The following is a 26,303-nucleotide window of genomic DNA, read 5'->3' on the forward strand; positions in this document are numbered from 1 at the left end:
TTAGGTGGTTCTAACTCGTAGGTGACCCGCGATTATTCATACAGCCTTCACGTGATCGTAGCACTAGAGCATATTTATTTTACACTTAGTCTTGTCTTACATGCAACTTTAGGTGGTTCTGACTCGTGTGCAGGATTTGATTTGATATGATTGAGATTGATATATTTTGCCTAGATTACTTATAGCATTGCATTGAGATACTTTGGCATGATATACTTCTATGGATTTTCATCTTGAGTATGATTTTTGATACAACTTATTATTATTATTATTATTATTATTATTATTATTCTGGGAAATTATACAGGTTTTACTGCAAGGGTTTGAACTTTTGAGAAATGAAATGATTTTGAAAAGCTTTGTTTTTTCCCATTCACACTTTCTGTTTTGCGCCTCTCTAGGTTTTAGGTAGAAGTGCTTTGGTGGATCACGAGGATTTCGTCGGGGGTTCTGACAGAACATCATAAATGTAGGATCACCCTTGGATGTTGTATAATTAGTACTTGTCTTGCTTAACTGCACTTAGGCTATGTATGCTCTGGTTGTCTACTTCACACTTAATCTCGCACTGGCACCTTATCTTATCTAGTACTCTAGTTGATTTAGTTTTTGTTTATTCGAAATTCCTTATATCTCTATTGCTTCCGCATTATGCACATGGCCACATCACCCTCACGTGATGCCAAACATGCCTTGATTTAGGTCGGGGTGTGTCAGTTTGGTATCAGAGCCCTAGGTTGCAGTCCTGCATGTCTTGAGAATTTCTAATTATTTTGATGTCTTCTGTCAGAACTATGCCACCTCGTAGAGATCCACGTCCTTCTGTTGAGCCTAGTTTCCCTGATATAGCTCAGTTAGGGGAAGCTATAGCTAATGACATTCAATCTTCACTTCGTGCTCCCTAAAGAACACATTTTGAGACTGTGTATAATCTGAAGCTGAATCATTTTTATAGGGAATGAAGGACATGAAGGAGCGGAGAAATGGATCAATCATCTTGAGAAGACTTTCCATGTAATGCAGATTCAGGGGAATCTTCTTCATGATAGGTGGGTCGAGACGACTACCTAGTTTCTAGGTTCGGAGCCTACATTCTGGTGGAGACAGGAGTCTTATCAGTTGTTGCCAGAGGAAACAGCTGATTGGGAAATGTTTAAATAGTTGTTTCAGAAAAGGTTTATTCCTTTTGAGTATATTGATCACAAAAAGTAAGAGTTTACTCAATTAAAGCAGGGGAAGATGGCGGCAAATGAGTATTATAGGAGATTCACTGATTTGTCTCGCTATCATTCGGAGGTTGCTACTAATCTGGTTAAGATGCTCCGTCGCTTCAGGTTGGGTACAAAGAAGAAATGGCGTTTTATAGTGACCTCGACTCCCTGTGCTACTTACCAGGAATTTTATGAGCTTTTCTTGAGAATTGAGGACATAGAAAATATGCCCAGTGAGAATGAAGATGAAGAAGAAAAAAATGGGAGTCAGAGGCGAGATGATAAAGGTAAAGGTCAGTCTTTTCAAGGACCTCACAAGACTCAGAGCTTTAAGAGGAGTGGAACTAGTTCCAGCTCTTCTAATGGAGGTATTAGTGCCACTGGTCAGAGGAGAGGTCGTAGATTTTCAGGAGGTCCTAGATTTCAGAGGCAGGGAGATGTTGGAAGAGGAAGTGCTCTTTAGTACTGCAGATGTAATAATAGGCATTTTGGGGAGTGTAGAAAAGGTAGCAGTGGATGTTTTACTTGTGGGCATATAGGACATAGAGTTATAAATTGTCCCCAGAGTCAGCAGAGGCCCCAACAGCCTTCTATGCCACCAGCAGCGCCGATCCAGCAAGTTCCAGGGTCTGGTAGTTATGGTCAGATGGGTCGAGGTGGTGCTTACCATTATCAGGGCGATGCCGCTCCTTATGCTTCAGGGCAGTATCAGTATTCGCAGTATCTTTATTACAGAGTGGGTATTCTCAGTATCCTTGAGGGTATACACTGTATCCTCCTATTTCAGCTGGTGGATCTTAGTGATATCAGGGAGGACAACCTCAGCAAGTAGAGATTGTTTCCAGCAGTGAAGGATCTTCGAGGTAATCTGGTCAGCCAAGTCAGGGGCGAGGTGTGCAGGGGCAAGGTAATCAAGCTAATAGAGGTTGTGGGGGACGACAGCAAACCCAATGATGTATTAACAATATATCTCTGCAAGATGCTCAGAATCTTCCAGACTTGATCATGGGTACATTAAACATTCTTGGTCACTTTGCTAGAGTTTTAATTGATTGTGGTGCTACGCATTCTGTTATTTCTCATACATTTGCTCAAGTGATGCAACCTCATCCTACGCCTCTAGGGTATGATTTAGAGTTTGCTATGCTTAGAGGGGATAGATGTTATGTTGATTGTGTATATACAAGATGTCCAGTGATGGTAGACGATATGGTTATGCCAACTAATCTTATCCCGTTAGATATTGTTGATTTTGATGTGATTTTAGGCACAGATTGGTTGCATTATAATCGTGCCAATATAGATTGCTTTGGGAAGACAATTGATGTGAAAATTAAGTTGACACACAAATTAAACCCTATTGATGACAATTGTAGTAATGATGCAAGTAGGGATCGTTCTAGACCGGGGATTAACTAGGGATGCTAATAAACACAAATAAGACTCAAAAACACTAAACTAGACTCTATAGACTCAAAACCAACTCAAAACACTCAAAACAGCAAATAACAACCAAAAAGACTCAAAAGACTTAAAAGAAACAAGTTTTGACTCTAAAAACAAGACTTAAAAGTAAGGGGTTTGGTTTTGACGAAATTGGACTTTAAAACATAAACTTTAAAAACAAACTTAACAAAAACGATTTTGGATGAAAAAGAATGGTGAAAGGCTAGTTAGAGGGTTCCTTCTCCACACATGAAACATATGCATACGACTCGATTTCCAGTTACTCTTTCAACAAACCATGAATGACAATGTCCCAAATTAACTAGATTGCACCAATTAATTCTCATATTTCCCTAGATTCATTGAATTGAATGGAATACGCATTACAACCAAATTATTCTTATCAAGGACCCTAACTATGGAATACGCATGATAGAGACACATATCAAAGATCATTAAGTTCAATGGAAATCATAAACATTGACGAGGCATTCATAACTACGGAATACGCATGTTACTCTTGCCAAGGATTTACTTAACACAATCGTGACTAGCGACTTTTACTACTTATGAATATAAGTTAATAACGATTAGGTGAAATTCCCTTATACTCTAGCGTCAAATTCATGCATGCGAACTCAGTATGCATCCTTAATTAACATACATAAACATGTTATCAATCAAATAGATAAGTAAACCACATTCACGATTCATGAAATCATAACTGGAGGAAATCAAGTCATATAAAACATATGATCATGGCTTTGAATTCCCCTCTAACTACAAAGAAATTAGTTCCTCATGTTCGCAAATAAACAAAGATAAATAAATCTAAACATTGACATAAAGATAGAAAACACCTAGAAACGCTCCAACAATCCAAGCTCCTTGAATGGCATGCATGGCTCCAAGAGTCTCCTTCATTCTCCTTTGCAAACTCACGGCACAAGAGGGATGTTTAGGTGAATGATGTAGTGAAAATCTGGTAGAGGGTGGTGTGAATGAAAGGGTGCGGCACTACATATATATAGGCTGAAAATCACAGCCCCTAGGTAGCAAAGGAAAAGGATTTAAAGGCCTAAGTTGCATAGGAAAATAAAACACAATCCTTGAAGGAAAACAAATCAGAAATCCAAAGGGAATGAGGGGATAAGGTGCGGCACTTATCTAGGAAGGGATAAGGGCTTCTATAAACCAAAATCCCAAGGGAATTTGGTAAAAACTCACGGCACAAAGTGGAGGGAAAGTGGCTGATTTGCAATGCAAGGCAAAGGTCTTCTAGAAAGGTTCTAGGCGCCATTTTTGTAGGAAATGATTAGGTTTTCTAGAAATCTGATTTTAAGCATCCTAATATAGCTAGGAATCCTCCCAAGTAGCTGAAATATAGGTGGATTAGGATTAGGATAAGATAGGGTTTGGATAATGTTTTGGATAAGGTTTCTTCACTTGAGCTGATTCTTTGGCTTCAACTTCCCTTCTTCAACTAGGAATCCTTCTTCAACTAGGAATCCATGTTTGACTAGGATTTCATCTTCAATTAAGCACTTTCCCACTTCAATTAGGAAACTTTGCATCTTCAAGTCTTCAACTTTGAAACACATTCCTAGCTCTTCAATCCTTCAAATTCGTCCATTCTATGTGCTCCACATGCATGAGCTCCATTCTAGCTCAATTTTGCTCCAAAATGCTCCAAATTGCATCTTTTTGCTTACTTTGTCCTTAAAACCTGAAAACACATGAAAATAGCTTAAAAGACTAACTTAACTGCGAAAACACAACATAAATGCATAAGAACTAACTAACTAAGGCGTATAAATATGCTCCTATCAACAATTACTTTCCACCATCCTGGATTACCTGAAGTTACTTTTGTGGGTGAACGTAGTGGGGTGAGGCACGACGTTATTTCTGGTATAAGGGCGAAAAGGTTGTTATCGAAGGGTTGCCAGGGATATTTAGCTCATGTAGTGCTAAATGATGTTGCTTCTAGTAGTGTGGAGGATGTTTGAGTAGTCAGACATTTTCCTTATGTATTCCCTGATGATTTACCTGGATTGCCGCTAGACCGAGATGTGGAGTTCATTATTGATTTGCTTCCAGGTACAGATCCTATATCTTTGACTCCATATAGAATGGTTCCTGCTGAATTGAGGGAATTGAAAGTCCAGTTGCAGGAATTAATCGATAATTCAGCCTAGTACTTCACCCTAGGGAGCTCCAGTTTTGTTTGTAAGGAAGAAAGACGGGACTTTGAGGCTATGTATTGATTATAGGTAATTAAATCGGGTAACAATTAAAAATCGTTATCCATTGCTGCGTATAGATGATTTGTTTGATCAGCTTCGAGGTGCTTGTGTGTGTTTCTAAGATTGATTTGAGGTCTGGTTATTACCAATTGAAGATTAGCACTGAGGATGTCCCTAAGACTGCTTTTAGGACTCATTATGGTCATTATAAGTTTCTTATGATGCCATTCGGATTAACGAATGCACCAGCAGCTTTCATGGATTTGATGAATCGAGTATTCTAGCCATATATAGACAAGTTTGTCATTGTTTTTATTGATGACATTTTGGTATACTCTAAGTCTAAAGCAGAGCATGTTTGACGTCTTACTTTGGTTTTGAAGAAATTAAGGGAACATCAGTTGTATGCTAAGTTTAGTAAATGTCAATTTTGGCTAGATTAAGTAGCATTTTTGGGACATGTCATTTCTGCTCAAGGTATTCAGGTGGATTCTCAAAAAGTGGTAGCTATTGAGAATTGGGAGCAACCTCGAACTGTCATTGAGGTACAGAGTTTTCTTGGCCTAGCAGGCTATTATAGACAGTTTGTTAAGGATTTTTTAGTCATTACTTTGCAATTAACAAGGCTGACTAGAAAAGAAGTTAAGTTTGAGTGGGATGATAATTGTGAGCAAAGTTTTCAGCAGTTGAAGTATTATCTCACTCATGCACCTATTTTGGCACTCCCAGATGATAGTGGTAATTTTGAGGTTTGTAGTGACACTTCCTTGAATGGCCTAGGTTGTGTGTTGATGCAGCATGGTAGGGTGATTGCTTATGTTTCACGACAATTGAAGCCTCACGAGATGAATTACCCTACTCATGATCTGGAGTTAGCAACTATCATCTTTGCTTTGAAAATTTGGAGACATTATCTCTATGGTGAGAAATGTAAGATTTTCACAGATCATAAGAGTCTTCAGTATCTTTTTACTCAGAGGGATCTTAATCTTCAGCAGCGGAGGTAGATTGAGTTGCTTAGTGATTATGATTGTACGATTGAGTATCACCCTGGTCGTGCGAATGTAGTGGCTGATGCTTTTAGTAGGAAGACTCCAGTTAGACTTAATGCCATCTATGATTGTCATGGTCCTCTTCTTGCGGATTTGAGGTCCACTGGAGTGAAGTTAGAGGTGGAAGATCAAGAGGAAGCCTTACTTGCTAATTTTCAAGTCAGGCCAATTTTAATTGATCGTATGCTCGAAGGCTAGAGGGATGATGAAGAGACCCAGGAAATAATTCAAGCGAGGAATCGAGGGAAGAATAATGACTTCAGAATTCGAGAAACTGATGGTATGCTTATGCAGGAGAGTAGGATGTATATGCCAGATAAAATGGAATTAAAGAAAGAAATTCTTGATGAAGCACATATTTCAGCTTAGGCAATGCATCTAGGAGGTACAAAAATGTATCATACCATTCAACCATTTTATTATTGGCTGGGTATGAAACAAGAAATTGTTGAATATGTGAGTAGGTGTGTTATTTGTTAGCAAGTCAAAGCAGAAAGAAAGAAGCCTTTTGGATTGATGCAGCCACTTCTCGTTCCACAGTGGAAATGGAAAAATATTACTATGAATTTTGTGTACAAGCTTCCTCGTACACAGAATTGTTATGATGACATTTGGGTGATAGTTGATCAGCTTACTAAGTCAGCACATTTTATCCTGTGAGGGAGAAATATCCTTTAAGATGATTAGCTGAACTATTTGTATCGAAGATCGTGAAGTACCATGGAGTCCTAGTTAGTATTATCTCGAATCGTGATCCTAGATTTACTTCTAAGTTCTGGATAGTGTTCCAGGAAACTCTTGGTTCGAGATTATTTTATAGTACATCATATCATCCTCAAACTGATGGACAATCAGAGAAGATTATTCAGACGCTGGAAGATATGCTGAGATCTTCAGTATTACAGTTCGGTGACGCTTGGCATAAGCGGTTAGATTTAATGGAATTTGCCTACAACAATAGCTTTCATTCCAGTATCGGTATGTCACCTTTCGAGGCTCTTTATGGTAAATTTTTTCGCACACCCTTATGTTGGTCAGAAATTGGTGAAAGAGTCTTGGTGGGCCCTGAGATCGTGGATGAGACTACACAGAATATTCAAGTGATCAAGTCTAACCTGAAAGCGGCCCAGGATCGACAGAAGAGTCTAGCAGACATACATGCCATTGATAGGATGTATAATGTAGGTGATTGGGTATTTCTGAAGCTATCACCATGGAGAGGTGTAGTACGGTTTGGAAAGAAAGGCAAGTTGAGTCCTAGGTACATTGGACCATATATGATCACCAAGCAAGTCGATGAGGTTGCTTATAGGCTTGAGTTGCCTCCTAAGTTGTCCAAAGTACATAATGTTTTTCATGTCTCTATGCTTCGTCATTACATCTCAGATCCTTCTCATGTTATACCTCCTCAACCACTAGAAATTAATCCGGATTTGACTTATGATGAGGAGCCAGTGACTATTTTGGATTGGAAGGATAAGGTTCTGAGAAATAAGACTGTGCGCTTAGTGAAAGTTTTGTGGATGAGTCACTCGGTAGAGGAAGCCATTTCGGAGACAGAGGTTTGGACTACTCTATTAAGATAGATGTAGTATATGAAAGTAGGGATCGTTCTAGGCCGGGGACTAACTAGGGATGCTAATCTACACAAATATAACTTAAAAACACAAAACTAGATTTAAAAACACTTAACTAGACTCTAAAAACTCAAAACACACTAAACAGACTCAAAACAAACTCTAGGGAGTTATTTGGATGAATTTAAGACTAGTAAGACTCAAAACACTTAAAAACACAAGTTTGGACAGATTCTAACTAATTTGACACAATATAGTAAAGGGGATTGGGTTTTTGATGAATTTAAAGTAGAAAAAAGTAGATTTAAGACTCTAAGTAATTTGAAACGAGATTGGTGAATTAGATGGGTGAATGGCTAGTTAGAGGGTCCTTCTCCACACATGACACATATGCATATAAATAGATTTCTAGTTATTCCTTCGATAAACCATGAATGACAATGTCCCAAATTAATCGTGAGAAGCACAAAATTATGGGGCATTGCATTGCATTGATTACTTATAGCATTGCATTGAGATACTTTGGCATGGTATACTTCTATGGATTTTCATCTTAAGTATGATTTCTGATACAACTTATTATTATTATTATTATTTTTCTGGGAAATTATACAGGTTTTACGGCGAGGGGTTAGAACTTTTGAGAAATGAAATGATTTTGAAAAGCTTTGTTTTTGCCCACTCACACTTTCTGTTTTGCGCCCCTCCAGGTTTTAGGTAGAAGTGCTTTGGTAGATCACGAGTATTTCGTCAGGGGTTCTGACAGAACATCATAAATGTAGGATCACCCTTGGATGTTGCATAATTAGTACTTGTCCTGCTTGACTACACTTAGGCTATGTATGCTCTGGTTGTGTACTTCACACTTAATCTCGCACTGGCACCTTATCTTATCTAGTACTCTAGTTGATTTGGGTTTTGTTTATTTGAAATTCCTTATATCTCTATTGCTTCCGTACTATGCACATGGCTACGTCACCCTCACGTGACGGCCAACATGCCCTGATTTAGGTTCGGGTGTGTCATGCACAACCTTTGTTAAAGAATTATATTTGTGTTAATTACATTCATAGCTTGGATAAATTGTACTTGGGGATTCCATGATACACTTGTGGAGTAAGAGATAATTCAGAAAATTTTGGAGTTGATATGTAGACTTTTATGCTTGATTGGCGAGAATGCCCTAGTGATGCTCATATTCATTCCACATGTAGTTCAACCACCAAGAAGACCTGAGCTGTTGACCACAACTTGTCCAAGCTTCTATGATCATGGCAAGTAGATAAGGCAAGGGAATTAAAGGTAGAGTTAATAACTAATTCCTACCTTTACGCTTTCATCATTAAAAACATTTTCTTTCAAAACAAGGAAGCTCAATAACATCCAATCAAGGATTCTCCAAGATAATCCTTAGAATTTTTCTTGTAGCATTATAAATAGCGACGTGTAAGACCTCGTACTTTACTACACGACTTGTCTTATTGTTTTTGACATGTGCTTTAGTCTTCACCTAATACATTGATCATTGCCTTACGTATGAAAGATTTTTTCATGTAACTGGAATACAAGATAGTACAACACTTGTCATAATACAAGTAGAGAGATGATATATTTGTTAAGTGTTCCTCCATTATATTATCACATGTGCTGTATTGGCTTATGTTTTTCCAGGTATGTACATCGAAAAATTTCTCATCATGTATGTATGAATGTACCCAATTGAGTAGAATATATCTCTTAGTCAACCGACTTACATAAAACAAGAACCCCAAGGTATTGCTTTTCTAAAACAGTAATGCTAGGTAGACCAAAATTTTAAACTAAATTTGCAAACCAAATTATGTGTAACCAATAGGAAATAAGCATGTTAATCAACACTTAAGTAATAATCCAATTATCAACAACCACATCATTTGGTTTACAAAACTTGGTTCAAAAATTTAGTCTTCTTATGACCTTTTCTAAACTTTATCATGCGTCATCATTGTGGGACCATGATTTTCTAGAGTTGGAGTAAGGTTGATTCGAATATCGTTACCTCAAAAGTTCAATTATGGACTCACCGGCCCTGAGTGCAGCTAGATCAGACTGGGCAACGGTGCCACCATCAGCCTGTTTCAAGGCAATAGGCGAAGTCCAAGCGTCTCCGCTGGATGACCATGCTTATTCCGCAAGACAGAAGATTTGATCCGGATATATGGACATATCAAATTTCTCATAAGTCTTGGAGTTCCTACAATCTACGAATTGACAGTTGCCGCAAGTAATTACAACTTCTAAAAGAGTGCAATATCTATTTCTAGATATCTTCTAGGATTCTCCAGCTTAGAACGAGGATTCTATCCAAAAAGGTTTCTCCCCATGGTATAAATACACCCATCTAGGGTTCGTCTCTAGTAATGCAATCTCAATACTTTAATTCTCTTGCCCATTACTTGAGTCTAAAATTACTTACTAACTTGATTGTCGAAAAGCCTTAGGCCGGCACATACCCACACCTCCGGTCTTACGCATGCTCATGGTTATTCTCTATTTTGTACGTTGCTCAAATTTATGCCTCCACCGTTCACAGCGGTGCACATATTTGGTTCCAACAATTGGTGCTTTCATTGAGAGTAAACTCATATTCCTCTCGACCAGATCACCTTACCATTGACATGTTTGCTAAAGAAAGATTGGTTAACGTCAACACATAACCATGTCGGTAAGGATAACCCACCCTCCAGATGCGTCCGCTGTTCCTAGAATGGATAACTTGTTACCTAATGCCTCTGTTACTCTTGGAGCGAGTAACAATTCGTAAAGAGTAACAACTATACCAGAAAACAATAAGGAACCAGCCAACAGGCCCTCTCATTCTATAAACCAGATCTGGGAGACCTTGATGAAGATTTAACACCTCTGTCAACAAATTGTAGAACAACCAAGTAGCTGCTCGAGTTAAAAGATACTCTACTTTCGTGGGCATTGAGAAACGCATGAAAAATTTGGAAAACTTGAGAGGGACAACCCTTCAAACGCAAATTCTTGTTTTCGGTTATGCGAATATAAGCACCATAATCCCTAAAGGAGAACCTATAGTCGCTCAATATCCCAACTTCATTAAACATCATTGATCTAAGAAGGGGTCTTTTACACAATGAGCAAGTCATTAACTTGACTTATGTCGACAGGCTCCGAGCTTCGCAAGACTCTCTTCCCTTGAACATGATAGGGGTATCGAGAGCTGAGCCTCATCGCCTAGGGTTTGACGAGCCCAAATCCTATTAAGATCAAGAGCGACGACATCCCCTAGATAAAGAGAATCTAGAGGTTGGGTCAAAGATGACCACCCTTGCATCTCTAGCAGACCAACGGTCTGGATCAGAAGCCCCATTTCAAATCATTTTATGGTGATTTCACCTTGTACTACCATATTATGCACTATCGGAAAGCTATGGCTATACAACAAGAACGATGCATGAATGTGTAAGATGTTTCCATCCACCCTAGAAGAACTAACGATGAGATGGTACTCTGAATTGCCAGCGAGGTTAATTGATTTCTTTGAAAGCTTGGCTAACATATTCACCAACACTTATTCAGTATATCACGATATGCACAAACCCACGGAGCCATGTTCAGAATGGCTCCTCAATCCAGAGACGAAAGCCTCAAGACCTATATGAAGCGCTTCCGCGCGGAGTTGGTAAATAGAGAAGCCCAATGATAAACTAACCACCATGGTATTCAACCACCATGGTATCAATAACATCATCCACAACATAAAAGACAAACCTTTCATTTGATGCCTAATGCCACTCCCGGAACATCTAACGAAGAAGAACCTTAATGAATACTGCTATTTTCTCAAGAGCACTAGTCATATTACTAGGGGTTGTTGCATGCTAAGGGATTATATAGAAGAATTGCTCAATCAAGGACATTATTGGGAGTTCGTTATAGACAAGGCAAGGAAAGAGTGCTCAACTGAACCCAAAGACATGGACAGGTTGGATAAGCATACTGATGATAAAGATCAACGTTCGGCAAAAGTCCACTCTTAACATAAACTGCATCTACGGAGGATGCAGAATCTCGAAAGGCGAGGATTCAAATGAGCGGACTCCAAGAAACTCGATACCCATCACCCTAAGATGAACCCCCTGCCGACGCCTTCAAATCGAATATAAAATGATACCATCCAAACTATATGCGGTTCAATTTCATTCTCAAGACATGTAGGTTGTCCATTCCGGACTTAATCGCAACGGTGTCACTTGCCCAAAGACAAGTCCATGAAGAACTCATCTCCTAACACTCCATCATAAGCTTATCGTCAAAAGTGTTTCCAACCCACATGTAGGTGACTAGGTCCATAAAAAACTTTCGCTTAAGATTCACAGCCATTCCAGACATAAGACAATAATTCTCCACGCTTTATCCGGTCAATGCAAAAAGGTAAGTGCAAAGCAAGAGGTTTTCAATGGGTTTAATATTTAAATTCCTAGTATCGAAGTAAGGTGGTACTCCATATATAAGGTGGTACTCCAAATATCACGATGGACATCTCTATAGGCACTAAGCTTGGGAGGTGATTTTCTTCTGAATTAACTTAACCAATGAGGCTTTTGAGCTCTGTTCTTGGCCCATAAGCTTGATCGTGCTCCACTCTATCACTTACCACTTCAAAGTTAGCTTACTTTGGAAGAATTGTTGAATTAAACTATAGTATATGGAGAGAAATTGGACCATGATCATTTAGAAAGACAAACATTACTTGGAAATTATGCATTAGTAAGGGAAAACTCTGGAAGAGCGTGAGGCTCGTAAATATGCAAGAGAAGTTCAAGTTATAAATGGGACAAGCCCCCATATATCATAGTCGAATAACAAACGGATAAAGAAAATGAAAGAACTTAACAATTGCGACTCTTCATCAACAATCGTGTCTGCAACACCCCCAAAACTTGCTAGAGGAAGTTTAATAGAAGCAACATTTAGGTCAATTAGATCAGCTCCCTTCGGTTATCGCATCAACCATAAAAGATAAAGGTATAAGTAAACCAACTTCCCGAATCTCCGTCAACAAACAGTCAGAATTATATTCATTGCGATGATCCTAACATGTGAAATAAGTGAGGTAACCCTAATTATCTTTGCAATCGGTTGCCTCCTTATATAACTTTTATATCTTTGTAAGATCCTCTTCATTCTACTAAAGGACTTCCTCTTAGAACTTCTCAATTTGACTTACCTCCTATTGAGAAACATCCAAGTTTAACTGAATGATGGATTGATCGGTATCCTAAGAACATTGCTCTTATGCCAACGTTCTCCCTACTTCCCCTTTGGCCTTTAATGCTTGGACTTTTGTTGATTCAGAATCACCTAAATACACCACTAAGGCACCCTTCTCAATCCCCTAAGCTTGTTTGGTGTCTAAAAGTGCTTCCAATTTAGAACTTTTCTCCTGTAAATCCCTCTCGAGTTTGATTTTGTTGGCCAGTTCACTCTTGTAAACAACTTCGAGTTTGGAAATCTTATCCTTTTGGGCATGAACCAAAGCCTTCGTCCAAGCATTTGCTTAAAGATAGTATGGTATAAAAAGGAAGAGAAAAAGAGAGAAACAATGTTAGAAATGGAAGAATAGTAAAAAAGTTAACCGTGCATCTACTCCGATAATATTTTTTTCCAGTAGGTCATCATCGACATTCACCTCTCTAAAATCAACAGGAGAAATGGCTTACCAAACCAGAGCCTGAGCATGCCTAACATCACGTTGACCACTTACGTCTATAGGAAGTGGTATCAAATCATGGGTAAGCTTGATTACCAAGCATGATGCTTCACTGGAGCTGCCTTGGGGAAGAAAAAATTGAGTAGGTGGTACTTTTGGAAATTTCTAATCATTTCCTCAACTGGAGGTGAGACATGGGCAACTGAGGTGTTGAGTCACGAATTAGTTAAACGAATGTTCGAATTTGAGAGCCTTAATGTTGCAGTTACTGTTGCTGCTTCGACAACGTTTAATTATGTGTTGCAGCAAAAGATTTTTTCTCCGATAAGCCTCTGACAGGGCTCCTAACTCTTTTAAGAGTAGGTTCTTCCCTTCATTGCCACCGGTTATTGGAAGTTGCTGAAAGTGTTCCTCAACCAAAGAAATGAGGTCAACGGTTTTTGACACTTTACCTTGATGGCTGTCGGAGCTACTCGCTGACTTCACCCTCTTCTTGGAAGCCTTAAAGTGAACTACTTTTGGGATAACCTCTTCTTCTTCTCGGGCTTGGAAGCACCTTTAGCAGTTTTTGGGTCTAGGGGCAACCTGGCGATCTCAGTATTAACCCACGTTGGGTTTTGGATAGGATGATTGGAGCAAGGGTTTATGATGGCATCATTCCCATGTACTCTCTCTTTCTCTAGGGCAATGAGCCATCTCTAGCTCTAGTACGCATAAGGGATGATATGGAAAGCTCTATCAATGAGCTAAGGGTAATATGGATCGAGGTTTTTAATATTGATTTTGCAGTCAAGGTTGCTGGTACGTTTGTTAAGGACTCTTACCCCAGATATATCTTATTCCCAATTCCCGTCGACGAGAAGGGTGTCTTTGTATAAATCTTTGTCCTGCCAGGGCAAGTCGGCGCTGTATGCAGACCACCTAAGGGTAGATGAGATTGAAATTAGTATCGGGTTTCAGTTCTCCTTCGCATTGTGTAAAGGATAAAAAACTTTGGAAGGCCCATTTTAGCTCCATACGAGTTGTTTAGACACTAGAAACAAGTGATAATGCATATTAAAGAGAAGTGAGCTTACAGAGGCCAATTTGATAGAAGATTAAAATCTCTTTCAATAGAGGTGATAAAGGGAACCTTAACCCAAAATCTAAATACCAAGGATGAATCCTAGTACAAGGGCGATTAGGGTCGAAAGGTCTGGGGAATTTACCAGTTACATCATGGTTATCCACCCACTAGACTTTGCACCCATTCTATATATGGGTGCAACCCGCAAGGAAGGTAACCTTTACTTATTTATTACGGACTCTGAGGATAAGAGAATGTATCAAGGTTAGCATAATGAGTGGGATGAACAGATAAAGTGGTGGCCATATTTTTTGCTAGAAGAATAGATTTTTTAGGAAATACGGAAAAAATAAGTTTGAATTGGAGAAAACAACTATCGGTGCATTTCTAGACAGAAGAAAAAATTAGGGATTTGATAAGGAAAGGAGTATAAGGATGCGATAGGTATTTGAGAAGACATTTCAAATCATATAGCCGTTGAATATGGACCGATTTCCTTAAGGATTGACAAATCCGACAGTTAAAACATCAGTGAAGAGTATTAGAGTAATTTCTTGTTTTTCGTGCTCACACAACAAAAACAAAGTTTCATCATTACAGACTTTATGACACGATACCCCAGACAGACCATTTAAATTTGAAATGCCTCCACCTCATATCAAAATATCAGATCACCACACAAAGTTTGAAGACCAAACGGTACGTATTCCAGCTTACTCCAAAAGGTGTGGTATTTGGATAACTATCTATCCTTAAGAGGAACAAGTTGCCTTTCAAATACATAGTTAGAGGCAACTCTGGGAACATGATAGGGCCAGAGCTAGGTTGATTCAAATATTGTTACCTCAGAAGTCTAGTTATGGGCTCACCAGCTCCGAGCGAAGCTAGATCATACGGGGCAGCGGTGCCACCATCACCCTGTTTTGGAGTAATAGGCGAAATCTGAGAGACTTCCACTGGGTGATCATGCTTGTTCTACAAAACACGAGATTTGATCTAGGTATTGACATAATCAGATTCCTTAAAAGTCTTGGAGTTCCTACAATCTAGGAATTGTCGTGCGCCACAAATAATCACAACTCCTAAGAGAGTACAATATCTACTTCTAGATATCTTCTAGGATTCTCCCCAAAGTATGAATGAGATTTAGGAAGTCGTTCCAAATCACATTCAATATAATCATATTGGATAGTAGATATGAATAAACTATCAAACCAAACAATGTGATCAAGAGTATTTATATTTGAGAAAGACCATGCAATCCCAAACTGAATAGGTACTCCAACCTCTTCTGGTTAGCTTGAGTAACCATGACATACTGCTAGGTCTTACTCGTGGCTTGTGGAAGCCCTGAAGATGTATACACACTAAAAGGACAATTGAAAGTAAGTTTTAATTCACAATCGATTAGCAAGAGTACTAATCACCCACTACTTCGCTAAAAGGAACCTAATAGATCAGAGGCTGTGTAAGGTACTGATTGAAGGATATAATGAAGATAACTAAGGACAATTAAATAGTTTAATTGTTTATGGGAATGATGAATTAATATATTAATTAGTCAAACGAATAAGTTCGTTTTAGACCTTGACTTAGTGTTAAGCCTCAAGGCCCAATGGGCTTCGAATTGTCAAGCCCATTAACTTATGTTGTATGACAACTTAATGACTAAAATTCAAGAATCCCAAACAACCCCAAAAGCTTGGGAAAACCGGCCACATAAGAGAAGGATGAGGGAAGGGTCTTTTGGTCCAAATTACTCACAAAAGTTGGTGAGTATAAAAGAGGCATTATAGCCTTATCCCTCATTAAGGTTTCTATGAAGAAAAGAGAGCTTTCTCAAGCCTCTCTCTTTCCTCTAAGAGGCTGGTCCTCCCTAGGAGAAATAGCTAGCAATCATTTTCTCCTAGGGTCACTTACTTCTCCTTCATTCATCATTGGTGTCGAAAGTTAAAGGTCTTCTACCATGGGGACTCTTGGAGAATCCATTCAAACTTCCAAATCCTAGAATCCAAGAAGCAATGATGCAAGGAATGAAGGCCCTCTCATGGGTGATTAACCTTTACTTATGCAAAAAAGAACTTCAAAGGTATAAGAAATCTCAACTCATTTCTTTATGATTTGAGTTGAGTCTTGGTTAATTACCACTACTAGGCTTTGAATTTCATGGTTTAAGTTATGTTTTAAAATGTATAGATGCATGCATTATGTTGCTTAATGAACTTAATTTTTCAACTATTACCCTTCAATAGGTAATAGAATATAGTATGTGATGATTGCGCTACCAGAGATGAATCCCAGAAGGGTGTATTTATAATAGTTGAGAAAATCATTTTAGGATATATAATCCATATTAAGCGAGAAAATCCAGAGGATATCTAGGAGTAGATATTTCATTCACTTAAAAGCGTGAATACTTACGGCACATGTCAATCCCTAGATTGTAGGAATCTCCAAGAATATAGGAAACTTAGTTGATTCCATATCAGATCAAGTTTCCATATTTTGCGAAACAAGAATGGTCAATCTCAACAAAGTCAACGGACTTCACCCACTTATCCGGAACAGGATGATAGTGGCATTGTTGTTCCATCTGTGTAGCTCAATAAGTTCAGAGTTGTTGAGTCCATGACCAAATTTCTAAGGTATTCATATTCCAATATATCTTACTCCTGCATTGAAAAATCATGCTCCCACAATCATCATTAAGGTTCTACGATTGTTAGCTCATATTAGAGGTATCACGAAAATACATCATTATTTATCACTTTCTTAATTTTTCCAGTATTCATCACTATTTCTTAACAGTATACATAATTTATTTTCGATACTTTTTTTCTTACGGTTGTGTTGGATCAATCCAAAAGCATCCATCTCAATTCCAGTTGATGACCTTTTAGAATGACAGTAAAAAAACTAACAAGGAAAAAGGTATTTACTATTTTTCTTACGTTTGTTTTTGGTTTATGAGTTATGATTCTCTAATCAATCTGAGAATTCTTCACATTTTGGCTAACTGTATTATTTTTTCTTTTTATGTATTAATTTGGATTTTGTTTCAACTGGAGAAATGACAAAAATATGTTATTGATTGCATTAACAACATCAAATAGGTACTTCTCCCTTCACCTCAAAATTTCCTTAATCACGAGTACGGGTTTTATCATCTGTTTTAAATGATTTTATTATTGCAGTCCTAATTAGGTTAGGAATGTGATTGTGTAAATCCTAGGAAATCCTTATAGGATTCTACCATATCCAATCTTTAGATAGTGTTATGTGTTAGTTGTAATCCTATTAAGGTAAGAAATTCACCTTCTCTATTACTATAAATAAAAGCACAATGGGTGAGAAATCACACCTCGGATTTCACCCAATTCTCTATACTTTATGCGCACCCTTTCTTTGAATCGCTCTATTATTGTTCAATCAAATAGGCCTACAACACGTTATTTGCACACTCTTGATGCTGTGCTAAAAAGAGATTTGTTCATCTTCAATCAGGAGAGTATTACGTTTTAATAATTCTTTTTGTGATTAACTTATTATTTTATAGTGCTGATAAACCCACCCATTATCCTATTTCCCCACCCATATTATTATCCCACCCACCATAAAAAATTAAAAAAAGTAAACATCTTATTTCCCTACCAACTATTATTCCTAAAATAACATTTATACACCACACCTCCAATGTCTTGTTTCCACCACCAGTCCCTTTGTGAACTAACATTACACCAAAATCAAAATTGCAAATCTCTAACAGTCCAAATTGAACAAATCTAGAAATTAACTTATTTGGCGAAAAATTAAAAAGGGTGAAAATTTACAATCATGAAAGCTACATAGTCATTGGTTTTGTTGGAGAGTTGTAGAGACCAAGAGATTTGCTTCCTCAATTCAACTAATTTTGTTCGAATCAAAAGAATTAAATCCAAAAATTGAAAGTAAAAAAAAAAAAAATAGTTAAAAAAAAAAAGAAGGCAAATCTACAAGTAAAGGGGAAGCAGTTTAAGAGGGAGATTGTACTGGTAAGCTTCTCAGCATCGAACCAAGATTATGATTCCCCTTTTATCCTCTTTGAGACTGGTTTCCAAGAGAGAGGAGAAGAAACAGCATAGTCGTCAGTGGAGAAGCTAGAATAGAGAGATGAAACATAAGAGAAGAGAAGAATGGTGAAGAGAGAAATGGGGGACAAAGCAAGAGACGATGAGGAAGAGAAACGGTTAGGGATTTAAAAGTCTTTTTCCAAAAGGATAAATATGTCATTTGTTGTAGGCATAATTTACTGAACAATTATGGAGGCCAGAAAGAGAGAGGGTGCGACATAGAAAGAGAAGAGAGAGATGTGTAATTGTTGGTGTGTTCTATTCCACCCCATTGTGCCTTTATTTATGGTAGCAGGAAAGGTTAATTCCTTACCCTTTTAGGATTACAACTCTTAATAGGTAATCAACTCCTAATAGGAATATAAGAGATATTCCAAGATATACTAGGATTTACACAATCACATTCCTAATTTAATAAGAATGCAACACTCCGCCTTGAGTGTGTAAATACTCAAGTAAATGGTGCATCAAGTATTCAGTGATGAAGCAAGTACATTTAATGAAGTGGTCGGCACAATGAGCAAATGCGAGTCTCAAATCAAAGGAAGAATGCATAAAAAGGTAAAACTCACAAAACCTCGTTATGGTAAAACCCAAGGTGGGAGAAAAACCCATAAACTAAGGAGAAAATTGAGAAGTTGCATTAAGTCAAAACTATACCCCTTTTGGACGCAAGTAGATGAGCTCACAATGTTATGATCAGCCTAGGATGGGTGCCTCATTAAAACCTAGTTAGGTAGCAAAAACCCAGTGGGAAAAATACTCTTAATTGTAGGGAAAAAGAGTACATTAAGATTAAGTGAGTATACTTCTGGATACTCCCCCTAAGTTTGACATAACTTCCAAATGAGAACTATAAGCATTGCATATGATAGTTAGGCATACCAATTCCTCGTACAAGCTTCTATAAGGTTGACTTTGGCAATGACATCGTGTAGAGGTTAGCAAGGTTGTCTGGGATTGGCTTGCATGACTTCAATTTCCTGATGCTTTGTTGATGTAGATGTAGACACAATATGTCTTGGCGTTGACTTCGTTGATGTATCATGTCTTGGTCGAGTGGATACATACGGCATAATCTTCATGAATCGTCGTTGGGACTCAACGATGGATGAAAAATAGCAAGTACTTCGAAATGCTCAACAAGAACTCCTAACCATATCTCACTTGTGGCGTAGTGAAGTGAGGTGAGTCTTGGAACGATTCGAAGATTTCGCAACTAAGGTCATATCGTGGACCTCCAAGATATTGCGATATCCCTAAAGGTAAAGGCATAACCATTCGAGGATTTTGCCTTGTATGGGTTTGATAAGTAACCTGCGTTAGCATAACAAACAAGGCAAGCATCATTCTAAGGATCAGGAGGGTTGGATCCGCTCGAAATGAATTGGGATTTGATTTGCCCGAATTCGTAGTACCTTCGGGGTACGTCTTTAATACCAATTCAGTGGTTGCGTGTAAGCGCGGTGATGTATCTTTACCAAGATCAACATCGAAGGAGATGTCATATCTTAATACAATGAGTTAAGTACAATGAAACGCAAAGTTGAACTTTAAATATGGAAATTCGGATTCCATAACCTCTTCAAGGGTCTCATTTACATGTAACATATGGACGATCAAAGGTATACTCAAAAGGTGACACATTCGGGGTGTAGTTCGACTAGTAGACCAAAATATTATTAGAACAATGCTTTAACTTTAGGTCAAGGCATAAATGAGTTTTCCTAAAATCCTTCATCTCAAATTCCATCTTCAAGTGCGAGGCAGTTTTCTCAAGCTCTTCCAAAGTCTTAGTGAGACTCGTGTTAACAACATAAACTATAACTCTAGCAATTCGGAATAAGACTTCATAGTTTAACACGCAATGGCATAATTCATATCTCTAACTGATCAAATAATCACTTAGACTGGTATACCACATTCTTCGGATTGTAAGTGAACGCCTTAAACAAGTTAAGAGGGTGTTCCGTGGTTTGGAACTATTTGAACCAGTCTATGTAATTCTTCAGGAACTTACATGTAAATCTCCGTATCTATATCCCCATGGAGAAAACACTAACCACATTTCATAAGGCTACTATCAATCACATAACATTTTGAGAGAAACCTTGTGCAGTAAGGCGTGCATCATATCGCACTATTTCATTCATCTTATAACATTTCGTTTCCCATTTGTAACACAACAGGGTTACCATGGGCAGTGTAGGAATGACAAGTCTAATACAGACTTTAGTAAGGAACGACAGTGTAATTTCAGTTGTCCAATCAGTTATACATTGTCATTTAATCAACAAAACATGGTTCGATATCGTCGTTTTTCATTTATGTCAGTAGCTACCATATAAGTGAAAACATCATCGATGGTAATCTTATATCAATTCCATTTAGCTCATAAAACCTACTATACTGGACCAAGAACTTCAAGTCTTAGGAGTAATCTGGATTAATCTCATGAGATGAAAATGATTTGAGATAACAATCAAGTATGGATTCATTGTTGTGCCATGTTTTCCTCTTTTAGCGAAGTGAATCCTATGAACCGAGTAATATGTTGTGCTCCAGGCCAAAAAAAATTGTTTGGCTATCCGCTGGTGTACTGTACCATCCAACAGGGGCGTCCAAACCATCTAACAGGGGCGGCACACCCTCCAAAGATGTTGACTCGATGTCCGTTAAGTACGTCTATCCTTGTAAGCATGTTTGCAGCTGGTGTATGATCTTGTCACTTTAGCAAGATTAGAGGAATGCGTCTGGAGCAACATTCTGAAAGCTAGAATTCATCGCACTTGCTTATCACACTTCTGCGGTATGGGGATCGAGATGAGACATAGTGGGCAACATCCACGCAAATTCGCACCATTCTCCAGGAATGTTAACATTCTTATCTCCCCCTAACGGTCGGAAGACTGTCACATTAAAGTGACAACCCACAAATGAGCGGTAAAAAGATTGCATGTAAGGGCTTTAAGAGAGTAAAGGTGAAGGATAATCATAATCGACAAAGATTCACAGCCTTCTTTGAAGACCTGTATTGGTACGTTGCGGTGACGTAACTTGGCACATAGAATGCACGCCCAAATGAGTAAATACAAAAATCGTCAGGTTCGTACCCAATAACCAACTATAACGTCATATAGGTTGGGTGGTAATGGGCCTTAAGGCGTACCAACATAATTGTGTACAAGATTGCATAGCCCTAGGCAGAAATTGAAAACTTGGTATGTTTACCAAAATTCGGGCGATAATTTAAATTACGCTTTATGATCTCTAGGCGAGGCTATTTGGGGTGAACATAGAAATTCAATGTTCAATTATAAACCCAAAATACATGCAATACTTTATCAAAAATTGTCGATATAAACTCTCTGGCATTATCTAGTCTTCCATACCTTAAGGGATAAGTAGGGTGGTGAACCCTTAATTGGCCAGGAGGTTTAGCAGCAATGTGTGTGGACAAACAAGTGACCAGTTTGTCGATTCATCAACCAAAACCATAAGTATTTATATGGTTCGCATTTTGGTTGGATTAGTCTACATATATTCCCTTGAATCTACTGTGAAAAATGGTGATTTATTATCTTTGCGAGAAATGATATAGAAAATCAATTTCCCTAATGAGCAGGCTTGGCAAACTGTGCTTGTAGGCACAAGATCCTTACTTCGGGTAAGGAGATGCGTCGTAACATCATTGTTCGACCTAAGTGTCCCAAAATGTCGTGCCAAAGTAAGTAAACTGCTCAATCACCAGGCTCTAGGCTAGCCATATGTGGTGGATTCCTAGTTGGGAGACAACCCATTGGCCCCAAATCAAAGTTTCAGGCTCATTTTTGGATGTGGTGCAAACATATTTCACTATATTTTCTTCAATGGTTTCATTGATGATCATTGTTCTCTCGAATATCCTTAAAAACTCAACGACAGGGAGAATTTGAGGTCCCTTAAATGGTGATGCAATACCATTCATACAATGAGGAGCGTGCCAATGCTCTTAATCAGGTTGGATAGACCTAAAATCGTTATTAGAGATGTGATTGAGGTGTAAAGTTAGTGTGCATAGTACGCATTCATTCAGACAACTAACTTTCCCACATTCCTACCTAATCAAATGTTTAATTGAATCGGTCACATGTATTAAGAAACATGATTCAATTAACTCATATTCAAGGACAATATCAATAAGATTATCCATAAGTAAAAGAAACACCAAACGTGAATCCAATAACATAGAAAAATGTTCACAAAGTAAATGGTTTACTAAGAGGATTCGGCCAACAAGGTCATCCATGTCAAAATTCTACTTTTCCAATGATCTTTGGTGAAGCAAAATTAATCTCACATATTGACTACGAGAATGGTACTCCTCAACGACATTGGTAGGGGCACGAACAGGTGCATAACCAATGATTTATTCGATCGAGGCAGAAGTAGATTCTGCAAGGTTAAGGTATGGAAATATTATCCCTTATTCTTGAAGTTTTAGGTCTTAGATACCAAGGATCATGCTTTGGGCATGATGCCACACCTTGGCAGGCCCTAATTCTACCATATGTTGTAAAAACAAACTGGAAATTGGATTGTGAGAGAGTATGCCATTCGGTGTATCCTTGCCGAAGTAATGCATCACCATTCGGTTAGGCTTTGACTAAACTAGGTCGAGCCATTTAGTAGACTACATCCGAACTGAGTCTATACCATTTGGTAGACTCCAGCTAAACAGGGTCTATACTTTTCTCTGACGTTTATGGTAGTAATCAAATCCAAAAATTTGGTAAACCGCTTTCTACACTACTGCTTTAGGGGCGAGTTAGAAACATGGAAGGATGAAAAAAGTATTCTCTAGTCAAAAGTTGATCGGATTTATAAACTTCAGAATTGTACTCATTCATGGACGTAATCATAGTGTACTTCGGGCAATATCTTTCATGATTAAACAGTCCATAGAAGCGAGCTAAAGAGCCATGGAGTCCTTATTCGGTAGGTACCTTCGTGGGTAATGCTTGGGCATAAGTCTTCGAATGAAGATCATGGCCAAGGCTTATTCATCTTTTCCTTGCCATTGTTGGCTTCAATGGTTTCTCGTCTTCTTGATAGTCAAGTGGAGATTCACGTCTTGTACCCCACATGAAGTGGTTTTTATCAGAAACGTCCAAATCAGGAAAATCGAACTTGTGATGTTTCGACAATCCACGGAATTGGAGGGAATAAGATTGTGATTAGTGATATGAGAATGAATCATCCATAAGCATCAAAGTTAGAACATTTGAGTTCTAAGACATGGTTTTCATGAAAAAAATTTTGGGTTTTCATAGGTGTATTGTTTTATGAAAACTTTGGATTTCAAAGGCACTAAATTTGAAACTACAGGTTCAATTTAGTTTATCAATGCTTAGTTCATAAAAGAGAGGTTCATGCAAGAACACATAATGCAATATACAACTAAGTGTAGTGGATTTGAGTTTCTTCAGGAACTCAAGTGTGAGAGCTTCGTTACTACAAAAGTATGTCAACGGTTCAAAGTATAAAAATAAATTATTGAATCGTTAATGTCCAAAAGTGATCTTCAGGTCAATAATTTTAGATTCATTATCAAATTAATGGAATGCATGTCACTTTTAATTAATTCAATAAATTGGGCCATAAGGAGTCAATTGTATAAGCAAAAATAATATTATTGGGTCAAAAAACATAGCCCAAAAAGTATTTGGGCTAGGTGATGTGAATAAAAGAGCCCGAGAGTGGGCTACAGGCCACGGGTCCAATGAAAAAAATAGGCCCAAGGTCCTACAGGAGTGGGAGGAACCCCAGCCCAGCTGGGTTCCAATTTTGGCCGAAGGGGGGCACTGTAGCAGGCTTCAAACCTAGCAAATTTGGCTGCGATAAGTGGGCTACGGGTGCGCACATGAAGCCCAGCGCAAAGGCTAGCTTCAATTTGGGTTAAGGACAAGCCCAACCGCTTGGGCTGGTGTAAAGGACACAAGCCGGGACACGGGAGCCCAGCAAGCAAGGCTTGCTAGCTATGGTTTTAGACCTAAGGCTTCTGGCTTATGCAAGTTTCAACCTAGGCCGAGGCCTGGTTGTGGTACAGTGTGGAGCAGCAGGCCCAAAAAGGGATGTGCAGGTGGTCCAAATGCACCATGATGATGCCATCCCACAGTAGTGCTGAAAAAATACCCAATTTTTCGAACTAGGGTTTAGAAAACCCTAAATATGCTTCTAATTTATTTTGTATACATTGACTCACATATTCCACATAGCAATTTGATTGCGTAATGCATGAAACAAATATATATATTGACAAATATATAAACATATACAATATATATATCATAAGGAAAATATAAACATAGAGGGGTTCATGCATCATGGGGAATGTTTTCATGCTTCAAGGTCGTTTCAAATATCTTCCTTTATTTTAAGCGTACCTGATTGGCAGAAAACAACAAAAGCCTTTGAAGTTGTAGAAGATCCTTCTCGGAAAGCCGGAGTTACATTTCCAATGCGTTGTATCACGTTCAACACAGAAAAATTAAATTAAATCAATAGCATGTAGATCAATTCAAAATAATAAATTAATCACAAAAAAGAATGATTAAAACGTAATACTCCTCATATTGAAGATCAAACTCTCTTTATTGCAGCGTCAAGAACGTGCTAATAACGTGTTGTAGGCATAATTTACTGAACAATAATGGAGGCCAGAAAGAGAGAGAGGGTGCGGCATAGAGAGGGAAGAGAGAGATGTGCAATTGTTGGTCTGTTCTATTCCACCCCATTGTGCCTTTATTTATAGTAGTATGGAAGGTTAATTCCTTACCCTTTTAGGATTACAACTCTTAATAGGTAATCAACTCCTAATAGGAATATAAGAGATACTCCAAGATATACTAGGATTTACACAATCACATTCCTAATCTAATAGGGCTGCAACATCATTAACATTTTTATTAAAAAGGAGTGGGAAAATAGGACAATGGGGTGGGTTTAGTAGCACTCTTATTTTATTGAACTAATATATTTCTATTGGTTCAATTTATGTTTTATGTGTTGAATGTGATACAACAGATTGGAGACAAAATCCCGGATTATGGAGATGAATCTTCTACAAATTCAAAGGCTCAAATTGTTTTATGCCAATCGGGTTCTCCTAAGTGTGATATTTTCAACGACCATGATGCATGAACCTTACCTTCGGATCCTATATAAATATATTGCATATATTTTTCACTATATATATCTTTATATATATATATATTCCTGCATATGCAATTTATAAAATTAGTATGTGGAATTTGTGAGTTAAAGAAAAACATGAAAACAGAAGCATGAATTAGGATTTTTTTTTAAAAAGGAAAAAAAGGAAAAAACAAAAAAAAAAGGGAAAAACAAAAAAAATAACCTAAAATAGAGAAAAAAGGTTGGAGGGGGGAGAATTAAGCCGAGCCGCGCCTTTAGCGTTGAGCAAAGCCGTGGAGGCAAGCATCTGGGTTCCAAAATGACGACTTTGCCATTTTCTTCTCGAATCAAATTAGGCCACCACCTGCAGAGCCCAAAGTCCAAACTCATCACCATAAATGACCTATAAGCGCGGAAGGATTATTTTGTAAAAACATGTTCATTTAAGCAACAACTATAAGCATGCAATTAACAATTAAAGGCGGAATCATGCTAGCATGCACTTAAAAACAAAACATTAACCATGAAATTCAAAGCCTAGTAGATTGGTGAACCAATAAACAACTCAAAACAAAGTGAGTTGAAATATATACCTTTGTAGATTCCTCTTTGTATTTAAACAAAGGTTAATCACCCAAGAGATAGGGCCTTCATTCCTTGCATCTAAGATCCATGGATTTGGATGGATCTACACCAAGGAG

This window comes from Malus sylvestris, chromosome 11 (genome assembly GCF_916048215.2).
Source record: "Malus sylvestris chromosome 11, drMalSylv7.2, whole genome shotgun sequence".
In the NCBI taxonomy this organism is placed as follows: Eukaryota; Viridiplantae; Streptophyta; class Magnoliopsida; order Rosales; family Rosaceae; genus Malus; species Malus sylvestris.